General features: G+C 45.3%; 1 long non-coding RNA gene across 1 annotated transcript in view; it reads left to right on the forward strand.

The window, feature by feature from the left end:
- The first annotated feature begins 291 nt into the window (after nt 1–291).
- LOC125940932 (uncharacterized) overlaps nt 292–12,203 on the forward strand; it is a 77,354-nt gene continuing 65,442 nt past the window's right edge. Inside the window, exon 1 of the long non-coding RNA XR_007464091.1 lies at nt 292–561. This is a non-coding gene — a long non-coding RNA (uncharacterized LOC125940932). The remainder of the gene's footprint in view (nt 562–12,203) is intronic.

The following is a 12,203-nucleotide window of genomic DNA, read 5'->3' on the forward strand; positions in this document are numbered from 1 at the left end:
AAGGTGGAGTCTTGTGCTATGAAAGTTGATGTCATTGATGAAATTTGCCTTATCAGTTCCAGCTGTTAGTCTGCTTATGTGTCCATTGTTATTCTGTGATATTATTTGTGTTGCTCTATAGTGCTATATGTTAGTGATGAATGAGAGCTTTGTGCAGATGTTGAGTTAGTGTTTTCTGTCTTATGGTTTGTCACATGCTTTCACATTTTTTCGCTTCCTCTCAAATGCAATATATATGTCAATTGAATTCTTTGAGAGGCTGTCGAATGAGCATTTTCTGTGTTTCACAAATTGGAGTTGGTCCAGAGGTAAAGCATGCTATTAAGGGCCCTTTTATCAAGTTTTAATGTCGTGCATATGCTATATATCTGGTTTTAATGCCACAGAAACAAAAACGTGTTGTAGTATGCATACGCTGTATGAAGACTATGAACCGATAAGTGTCAGAAAACAAATATATGAAATGCTATCAATTCATTTATTGACGTAACGTCGTAATTTTTCTTGACTAGGGCATACAGTGAATTTACCAAAGTGGCAGTAACTAGAAAGCAAGGAGAAGTTAAGTGTGGCTGTGACTGTTTTGATCTGAGGCCTATAAAAGGATTGGACTTGGGATGTACACTGCAAGGGCTGCAAAGGGAGGTTTCCTGCTTCAGTCACGCTTTCCAGTTGTCACTTTTGTTAAGTAATCATTGCCTTTTGATCAGCTCACTTGATGCGAGGGATTATGTATGTGTAAGGCAAAACACGAGGTATAAGAGTAGGTTGTGCTCTTATGGTAGCCCCTAGTAAATGGTTTTGTAAAAGCCTTTATTTTATATTCATGAAACAATCTCAAGAGCTTGAAGAAAACAAAAACAAGACTTTATACTAGGGGTGTGTGAGTACAGAACGTTAGATTTCGAATCAAATCAAGAAAAAAAAAGCCGTATATTGAATCGAATATCAGACAATTTAACACCAAGTTTCATGCTTACAAATTTTGTGCAACCGATAAACACATGCTGCCCACTTAGGAGTCTACTCACATTATGTAACAAGATTGTTGCTAGCTATCAGTAGCTGAAGTACTTAAGATTTGAGGTGTATGGTGTGGTCTACTTAAAGGGAACACAAAATTTGTATGTCAGCACTGATAACTCGGTTTGTGTAAGGTCTGGAAAATATTTTTTTTATCAATAGAATGTGTCAAATAGAACGAAGTGCTTTTTGTTTTTCCTTTGAAGCTGAAGAAATAGAGATTTTATGTTGTCCTGAATACCAATGAGGTTTTAAGTTTAATAGTGGGCCATACTGGGCTTAATGGCAATTTTCTATTGTTTAGAAAGTTTTGCTTTCCACTTAAAACAGAAGGGTCTATCCATCCTTATGGCAGGTGGTTTCTGTGCATTATCGTCAGCTCGTTAAGGCCAATCTGCGCTATTGAGAAAAGCGGGGGCCGCGCGTCACGTGACTTGGCACCGCTCCATGCGGTGATTAGCACAGTGCAGGTCTACCGCGGTCAGCACCTTTTCACCTTCAGGATTGGCATTGATTGCCGCCTGCCGTGGGTTCTCAAATCGGAAGGCCCACAGCAAGGTCGCGCGATTCTCCCTCTCCTCCCTTTCCGTTTGCGTCTACCTTCTGTCTGGCCGTGTAAATGTGTCTGCAGCTGGGTGGTAGGCGCACCAGCCGCATGACACTTTCGAGCATCGAAAGCTAGTCTTGTGATGGGTAGCTCGAAGCTGCGAAAAGAGGCCGATGTGCGCCTACAAACGGCGTTTCAGCAAAGATGGCGGCCGGGAGCAATTAACGGTCATCCCGTAAACTCGCTTTCGTTGGCGAGGCGGTTTGTCGGCTTTCTGTGCGTCGTGCGACCGCTGCGAACAGATGTGCGTTGATTCGGTACGAAACCGTAACTTCAGTCCCCGACACGCTGACACCCGACTACACTGCTCGAATTAGGCCCAACGGGCTAGACATGTGGCCAGCGGCTGGACCGTGACAAAAATTCGTGCTGGCCGATGTAACGGGCCGCAAGCTGTCGTGGACAGCTTTTCGCTAATATGTTCATGTGGGTGGCTCATCAGTGTTTGTCGCGAAATCATGCGTACGGGTTAGATGGCCATTGAATTAAGTGGTGTTCAGGTCCAAGGTGACCAACCAGCAACGACATCGAGCATGCGTGGCAAGTTCGTCTGGGTGCTTAAGCTCGCATGCGCGCAGATAGCTCCGATCTGCGCGAAATATTTGCGTGCGTGAACACGGACCACGTGCCTTCCAGTGGTTAATCGGCCCGATCTTCACACATGCTTTCGTGCTTTATATGCACGCTGCTTGTGCTCCCTCTGTGCGCGTTGTGTTTCGATCGGCCCCGTTGTCCTGGACGAGTGTAGTAACGATAGAGATTGCACACCGGGGGAACGCTGCTCGTGTCAAGGCAACGAACGCGGCTGAGTCTTTCATCGAATGTACCGAATAATTTGTAAAACCGCGCGGCGAATAGTAGGTACTCTATTCACGAATCGTTTTCGGACGTTCACTATTTGATTCGAAATCGAGTATTCACACACCCCTACTTTATACCATTGATTAGTGTCCTCAGTATTTTTAAGAGTCGTTGCAGGCCCATATGGTGGCACTGAAGGTCACAGCATTGCATTATTATTGAACTATTATTGTTAAAGCTACTGTTGAAAACTAAGCCTGTCCACTGTTGTATTAACAAAAATCAGAATACCAAAGCTCAGTGTGTGTTGCAGGGGCTTTTTTAAAAAGGGACACTTAAAATGAAACCTTTACTGGAGGTACAGTAGTAGGTTGCTGTATTGGAAGAATATTTGCTTTGGTGGGTATACCCGACTTATTCGGGGAAAAAAGCAACCCATTGTTTGAATTTTATCCCTAAGTGGATGGCATTGCGCTACACCTTGTGTTCTTTATATAGTGGCAGGTTTGAATTGTTTTTGTTTGAGATCTACAGATGTTTCTAGGAGAATTGCTGACATATTCCTACCTCATAAACACACCAGGCATTATACTCTCCAGTGTCACTGAAAGTCACTTTTGAAGATTCAGAGGTGCCTTCTGCACCTGTCATTTGCTTCTACATCACTTTTTGTTACCAATAGCTCCAGCTGCCAGCAGCTTCAGACAGTAATCTACCACTCAAACATAATCTAAGATTCTCGTGTTAAATTTCTCTGAACTTGCATGCTTCTACAAAAAAGTGAAAGTTTTAAGGAATGAGACGTGGTTTTCTGACTTCTACTGCAGCTATGGGGTCACGAAGTCTTCAGGGCTCTGGAATTCTGTCTCATTCAAGCTCTGGTGCTGCCAGCGACATTGTTGGAGCGGAAATGAGTGAAGCTGGACAACCTGACCTCGCCTTTACGAGCCCATTAGCATCTCTATCAGTGCAGGACACGCATTGGTGTTCACATAAGCAATTTCACTGTGCTTTGTGTTCATACACTGCGACTACCAATTACCAGTTAACACGGCATATGCGGAGGCACACGGGCGAGAAGCCATTTAAGTGTTTTTTGTGCTCATCCGCATTTGCACAGGGTAGCGACTACAGGCGTCACATGTCGGTGCACACTGGTGTGAAGCACTTCAAGTGTGACCTTTGCTCTTACTCCTCAGTCCAGAAGTGTGACCTGGAAGTTCACAAGAGAATCCACACAGGCGAAAAGCCATACCAGTGCAATGAATGCAGCTATGCTTCCGCACGCAGTGCTGACATGAGGCGCCATGTACTTCGGCATCACAAATGAAACCATTTTTGTTTTGTTTTTTAGGAGAAAGAATGTTTCCTCTATTGCAACAGCCACGGCACAGAACAGACAACCACACTGATGTGCCATATTTAGCACAAAGTCATGTGCCAATGTTTCTACAAACATTTTACTTGGTACAAATGGCATTAAGTATATGCTGAAGTATTTTGGATAATCTAGAATGACGACAGTGGATACAGAGTGCAGTAAACAATAAACAAAAACCACAGAGGATAAACTTGCAAAAGGCAGCCACACCTCGAGGCACCTCTCCGTAAGCAAATTCTTCGCGGCTTGTGATAGATGCAATCTCAACAGTCCTGAAGCTGATTGTGTGGTGAAATGTGAGGTGTGGAGTAAAGGAAGAAATATTGGTTCACCAAAACACTGACTCTAGTATGAATTTGTTAACTAGTCATAAAAATGAATAATTTAATTTGGTATAGAGTTCTGAAACTTCCGTGATAAAAACTGTGATACAGCAACTGGAGTAACAGTAGTTTGCTCTCACGAAGAGAAACTGAATGAGGGATGTTCTTTGTTTTTTCATTTACACTATGGTGGCGTTCTGAAACTTTTGTGATAAAACCTGTGATAAAGCAAATAGAGTAACAGCAGCAGTCTGCTCTCATGAAATGAAGCTAAATGAGGAATGCTTTTTTGAGTTACACTATGAATAATAAATTGTGAAGTGGGCTACTTTTTTATGCAGCGCTTCAAGCTTGCTATTTATCTCTGATGTCAGTTCCACATTTGTGAGAATAAAGTCGACCAAAGGAATTGGCAGATGGAAAGTTTCATGTAATAAATTCATATGCTTGAGTTTATTCGTTGTTTACTGCTTTTATGTGCAAGGTGGCCATGATAAGTCTCATGCTACATCACTATTATGGGGTGGTCAGTATTTTAGTCGAAGTATGCTTGGGAAAGTGATCTGAACTGATAAGCATTGTCGATATAAAGTTTATAAAGTTCTCAAAAAGTTATAAGGGAATAAGAGGAGCACACCTAGCAGAATAAGAAAGAAGAGGAAAACTTGTCTTTTCCATGCCCCGGGGGAATCGGTGGAGCTTTTGTTGGTGTTTGTAAAATGCAACAATTTTCAAGGACAGTAAACCATGAATTCGAACATGTTTTAATTTGGAAATGTCTCGTTCAACATAAATGCAAGATGGCTGACCTATCGCGCACACTCTCGAAGTCGTCTCTCGAAGTACTAGTTACTACGCGCAAGCGTAATTGGCTTGGCGCACTGAGGGTCGTCGAGGGGTAGTGTGAAGCCGCGAAGGAAGCGGAGGAGGAAGGCGGCTGGAGTAGAAGAGAATCGTGCCGGGGAAAATACGAATACAGATAATTTTAAGATTGGTTGGTGCTTCTGGTTTCTCTCGGTTCTTGCACAGTAAGGATAGCGGTCGGGAAAATACGAAAGCATAGGCGCCGACTACGGGGGGGCTCCGGGGTTAGAGCCCCCTCCGGAGCTTTACGAGGGGGGAGGGCATGCCCCCCCCCCCCCCCCCCCCCCCCCGGCGATGCCGAAGCCCCACCCTACCCGCTCCTAAAATGTCATTACCAGAGACCTGTTGCCCAAATCATTTATGGTTTCTTTTAAGTTGCCTCTACCTTTTCCCTTAAAGTTTTAATGTGGCTAAAAGCAAATTGTTGCATCATTGTTGACGCGGATGTGCACGGCTTTTATTCATACTTTCGCTTTATTTCTGAAAATGCTGACAATAGGAAAACAAGTGCATTAGAAGCACCAACGGCGGCTACCTCATCCGTAGTTTTTCACTTCAACGTGTTATATTAATTTCCAGTGTGAACACCATGCACAGACACATTATATTTCAATGTTTACACAGGACAAAGATTATTATATTTTTAAAGAGAAAGAGGTAGCCAGCTAACGATTATTTCTAATGATATGGATAGCCTATGTCTAGAGAATGAATATGTTGCTGTATGTTCAACTCGCTAGAAATTGCTTTGCGGGCTTTTTTGACACTGAAAAAGACCTGCAGACTTCATTGACCCCTTTGGCAGAGTCATGTGATAAAGCAACTAGAGTAACAGCAGCAGTCCGCTCTCATGAAATCAAGCTAAATGAGGAATGCGGCTAAGGCCCGTCCACGTGGCTTGTGACAGCGGACTTTCCTCTGCGACTGACTGTCGCACTCTGTTCGCGCAGCCAATCAGACCGTTAAGCATGACTGTGTTGGAACGCGAGCGATTTGGCACTTGCGTTGCGGGCTGTAATTACCGATTCGCAAGCGCGCAGAGGCGAGCAACACGGCGAGGAAGAGCAGGGAGCGCGCGTACCTGCTAGCAGACTAACCGGAAGTCGTAGGTTCTTGCTCGACCAATCGACATCATCGACCCGGTTGACATCACCAGATGCACCCTGGTGACACCGTGACGACCGCTGGGGCTACCGGAAAGGCCAGGAGAGAAGAACGGCGTTGTTGTTGTTGTTGTTGTTTTTTTTTCTTTTTTTTTTTAACACGAAAGTGTTTTATGCCGGGGTCCACCAAGACTTCACTGACGTATTTCCGTCACGGAAATACGTCAGCTTACAATGTACACGAACATAATACAAAGAAAGAAACCAGAAGAAAAAGTTCCACAAACATGCAAAATCTGGAAATCGAACCCACGACCTCTCGGTCCGCGACGATAGATCGCCGAGCGTTTAACCCATTGCGCCACAAACGCATTTGCAGAGAGCTACACAGACGCGCCTTATATATCTAACACTCCTCCGTGTACCCGCGCTCTTGCTCGGGGCGGTGCCGCCGCCTACGAGCAGAAAAGAGAAGTACTGCATTATGACACTAACGCGCACCGACAGTGAACGCTTCGGTGGTCTCAGCACTACGACGCCTCGATGCCAGCATTCGAAGGGACGCTGGCATCAAGAAGCACTACCAACGCCAGGTGGCGTTCACCGTACTCAGCACAGCGGAGCGTGGCCTCCGCAATTAGCTCTGAAAATGTTTCTGAAGTTGATCGCGGAGGCTGCAATTACGACGCGCTGTACGCGCTGATTTGACTCGGTGACGATTCAGTTACGTGCTTTGTCTTGCGCGTTGTATTAGTGTGTCAGTTACGTGCTTCGTCTTTCGCGTTGTGCTAGCGTGTGCAGCGTAGTGCAGCTTCCATATGCACGACGGTTGCTCATGGTCATCGACGTTGGTAGTCGTGATGGAGAAGACGTGCCACCAGGCGTCAGCGTGGGTGCATCAACGCCTAAGAGCGCTTTAGCCACAAAACACCAATAGACATTATATATCAATGTGCAATAAACATTACACTACTTCTGTGAAGACACGTTTCACTTTCGTGTTCTATACCGATTCCTATATAAGAGGGATCAACCACATTTTTTTTGTGGCGCGCCCGCGGCGCGTAGCGCTGCAACGTTTGGTATCGTTGATCGTGACGGCATTCTGAACTCAATTGCGCTTGTATACTTGAAATGTTCAAAAAATATCTGAGGTGGTTTAGGGACCCTTTAAATATCCAACCGAGAAGCAATCGCGTTCACCGCAAATTCCGATCGCGCTCCACTGCGCATTTTCCCGCGCAGCGTACTGTTGCGCGTCGCAACGATATATATATATATATATATATATATATATATATATATATATATATACATAAAAGTCGATTACAACTTAAGAAGACAGGAGAGGTGCCCCACCCTGATCACTGAAGCGCTGCAGCCGATTGCCAACGCGACTAAAGTAATAGTCCCGCTGACGCGACTCGGCCCAGCTCGAAGCGCGGGCTGCCATGTCCTCTGTCGGCGGGGTCACCGGCCGTCCGGCTCATGACGTCAGTCTAGAGTGCGCGCCCATTGGTGGATGCTCGTGTGCATCCGCCTATGAGGGGCAAATGTCGCTGCCTTCTAAAGTTGAGAGGAGGCGATCGCGGAGGTTTACGGCGGAATTTCATACACGTAGTTGGAAAAATTTGATAAAATAGCCCGGTTCCATGTAGGCTCGTCAAAATTGCGACAAGAAAGTGCGGCCCTCACACGAGTCTGTACGTTGGTTATATCGCCTATATGAATTGTAACATTTACTATTTACTAACTAATTCAAATAACAAACATCGTGCAATGCACCGACCATGTAAGCCTGTAAATATCTCGCTGGATGACCACGAGCAGTCGCTATCACAACGCTGGCGTTATGAAGAAGGCCGGCAGCGGGGACTAACGGTTCGTACAGCCAGATCAGATTCATCATCATCATTGCATATTTTTATGTCCACGACAGAACGGCCTCTGTCAGCGGTCTCCAATTACCCCTGTATCTTAACTTAGGCTATGCAATCTGCAACACTTGGCAAAAACAGCCTAAGAAGGAAGACAGCGCGCATGAAGTTAGCAGCCATCCCTGCTCGTCCTTGATCATTGCAGCCCTCAATGATTACGAACAATTGGATACGGTACGCGGGCCGCGTAAGCGTACAGCCATTCGCAGCTGCGGCAGGGCTAGATGAGAAGCTGCGTGCTCTCCTCCCCATGCGCGCATTTGATCACGTGACCTCCAACTAACCCGAATATTGATCGCGTGGGAAGATAATATCGATCAAGCCGCAATGCGTTTCGGCTCAGTGTTACGCGCTTTTTCTCGCACCCACAGTGTATGGGTCGCTCAGTCATATGACTTATGGGCTTTATACGGAATATCACGGCGACGGCGACGGCGACAGCGAAAATTTGCCTGGAGTGTCAATACAATTGTCGCAATAAAAGCAGAAATAGAAAACAGGCGTCGAGCTCGCTTCTACCGCGGCTTCGGACGTTGCAATGTGCACCGGCTACTAACACAGCATGAGCACCAACGACAAAACCAACAGTGGATACCTCGCTTATCGTTACTTCGCCAGAACCCGTCTGACGCTGAAAAGGAAGTGTATTGTCCACCCAATGCCTCCTCCAATGCCTCTTCTAAGAGGAGGCATTGGTCCACCGTATAAGCACCAGCGGAAACGTAACACTAGGCGCGCGAGGACGCAGCGCACGTGAAGGGACCAGCCGTCTCGGATGGCCCAAGCTTGAACTCGGTGCAGATTAACTCCAAAATAAAGCGCGTGACCCGCGTATGTATGGCAGAGGCAGGAAAAGTAGGAGTTAAGGACCCGTGTGTTCTAGCTGCTAGGCAAAAGAAGACTCCACGCCGCTATCAAGAAGGTTCCTCACCACACGTGTTTCCATCAGCGAGGGACATGTACCGCCAGAGGTTCTATGAAGTACTTGACACAGTGCTGTCTTCGTAAACACCAGGTGTCCATCTGATATGTGGCAGCATAAGTCCCACATTGAGCAGCTTGCCATATGGAAGTTCTACGGGGACGACCTTGAACCAGGACGCCTGATTTTGCACAGAGATATGCTGATTGGCATTTTAAGCCAGCAAAGGTCGGCATCATTGCACACATTCGAGGACGTCGTGCACATGTTTATGGGGAGCAAGGGCGTACACCTGCGAAACATTCTGCCGGAAATAGCCAAGCTAAAAAAAAAAAATTGCGTTGGCCATATCGCTCTCGTCGACCACATCCGAGAGGTCCTTTTCTTGCCTTCGGCGACTGAAAATGTACTTGCGGTCGACGACCGGACAAGCCCGTTTGAACCATCTGGCAATTTTGCACGCCCACAAAGAACAAGATCAATCAATTTGAATAAGGTTGCCGACGACTTCATTTCCCGATCAAGTGCCCGAACGAACATTTTTTTCAATGATGGTGAAATCATCGCATGAGACAACGAATCGATGTTTTTAATAGGAGAGAGAAAGGCACCAACTTACAAGTCAAAGCAAACCACCTGGCTTAGAAAACAACGCAAAAGGTTATATACAACAGGACGAAAATGGGGTACATAACAGCGCAAGCAGAGTGAGACCATTTGGGTAAAGAAAATACGTGTGGTTGCGCTATTTGTAAAACTCCCCAGTCCATGCTGTGCATTTTCCTTATTAATTTGTATTCGTCATATGCTGCATTTGCCGCTCAATAACACAATCCACGCTGTTCCTATATTTGCTATCGAGTCCTTTCGCGCTTTTGAGATATCGCTGTCTTATTTATTTATTTGTTAACATGTTTATTTATTTAGGCACCTGATGCTTTTTACTCTATAATCCTTTATTCTGCCCCCGGAAAATAAACGAAACCAGTGGCATAAGGCATGGTTTGACAAGTAATGAAACTATTGCGTTATGGAATTACATTTAATACATTATACTTATGCTAATATTTCGTCATAAGTTGTGTTCAGAAATTGTTATATATCGTTTAATTTTTATATTTCTTGATTGTACCTTTTGTATTAAAACATTTACAAGGCGTTACATGGCATTTTTTATTAATGTGCATCTGTGTGACCTAATGCGCACAAAACAAATGTAACTTTCTAACGTGTTTAACTGAACCCGCTTGTCGCATGGCTCATCCGAGAGATGCCATGCACTCTCTTGGTGCTACGAGGGGACTCGGGCTGTACAACTGAAGTGTCTCCTGCAGTCTGAGGTCTTGCAAATACTCATATAAGCTCGTCGCTTCAGTGAACAATCTTTCTAGGTCACACGAAGTTTCCAGTATAATTTTTGTTAAAGGATATATATATATATATATATATATATATATATATATATATATATATATATATATATATATATATATATATATGCATGGGCAGGGTTCAGAAAGCTGTTCAATCCCCCCGCCCCCACCCCCACCGGAAAAATTAAAGCTTTCCAGCTATGTACGAAGGAGAGCGCTAAAGCGCGCGGGAGACCGACGCCACCTAGAGAAAAGGCTAGGTGGCGTTGAGCGAAGCGGGGAAGGAGAAAAGAGGCAAAGTTTCGTGGAGGAGGAGGGTAGGCGGAGGCGCGCTGAGTTGACCCCTGACAGTTGCTACGGGTGCTGTGCCCGGAATGGCCGCACCGGGTTTGTCTCGTGATCGCGCCGTATGCTGTATGTGCTAGTGAAATCGCACGACGGTGAGCCGATGATGTTGGTGCAATCTTGCGCGCGCAAGGGGAGGAAAGCAGGGAGAAAGCGGGTGGGGGGGTGGCTTTTACTTTGGCGGTTGCTGCTTATGGCACGGCCGCGCGCGCCCTATCTGAAAAGCGATTTGCGATCGGGACAGTGGAGGCGCACCGAGAGCCAATAGCTTAATGTGCGCTATCGCACCCACACACTTGCGCCTCACCCGCGTTCGCGAAGTGAAACGTCACTAAATTTTTATCAACTGTACATGACGAGGTCCGGTTCTGCTGCTTTCTCATCAACGCGCATATCGATTCTGCCCTGCTTCATGTTTACGAGCAAGTGTGCACGCGACGTTCCAAGTTGCCCTTTGCTGTGTGATTATATATTTATGTTGCACTGCTTCGCATTTCTAGACAAATGTTCGCTGCACTCGTCGATAATAAGGACATTCGATATCCTAAGGACATCCGTGGATATCCTGTGGACATCCACTGCCAGGATATGAGTATCCCAGCGATGTGTTGAACTCGTTCAGCGGACGTCTCTCGCACTATATTTAGTCGCTCTTCCCATGTTATGTGGACGTACAGTCTTTGCATGTGTCTAGCAGATTTGAAATCGTTGGGTTATGTCTGCGTTATCCTCCTGTATGAGGCTGGCGGCGTTGTTCAACGCAGTCATCACTGTGTTAGGTAACTCAGCATGACGCATATAGGCATTGTGCTTGGGCATTGCCTTTCAGTGCATGAGCATTCTTTGGCGCCTACCCCCGGCCTGGCGCGTACCCCCGCTTCCGTACCCCGGCTCGTATCTGCACAAAAATGCGTAATTTGCGAAGTAAATTATCTTGTTTAAATTGTTTTCATGTTATACTATCACCCTGATTTGCACAAGCTGCTAATCCTTCCCCGCAATAAACTTGACACAGAATAGATCGCATTTATAAAGTCGATGTTCAGCATTGTCGGACTATTTCATTTTCTAATTCTTACCTACGTACCACGCACATACGACGAGTGGAATCGCTTATACGCACCAGCAGCAAGTATTGCAGACCGCCATACATTCTTGAATGCCCTAGCTAACTTAAAAAAAGTGAGCGGTTTATTTATATATTATGTTGTATTTGCTCACTTCTGTGTATTAGCGAAAATTATCATGTTTTTTTTTCTCATACTTAATTTTGTATAAGCCGGAATGATCAAATGTATTCCCGCATTTTCTCGTATCAACCGCTTCTCTATATAATATAATTTGATATTGAGGGTACTTGAAACACGTGGATCAATCAACAGCTATACAAAGTGCAGGTATTTACCGTAATTGTAAGTTCCAGTGGTAAAAAATTTTCTAAAGAAAAGAAAGTGTACTAAATTGTCTAACTCTAATATCTATACATTCGCCCGTTTGATAATTTTATGAAAGCACGGGCAATGG

This window comes from Dermacentor silvarum, chromosome 10 (genome assembly GCF_013339745.2).
Source record: "Dermacentor silvarum isolate Dsil-2018 chromosome 10, BIME_Dsil_1.4, whole genome shotgun sequence".
NCBI classification, from domain to species: Eukaryota; Metazoa; Arthropoda; class Arachnida; order Ixodida; family Ixodidae; genus Dermacentor; species Dermacentor silvarum.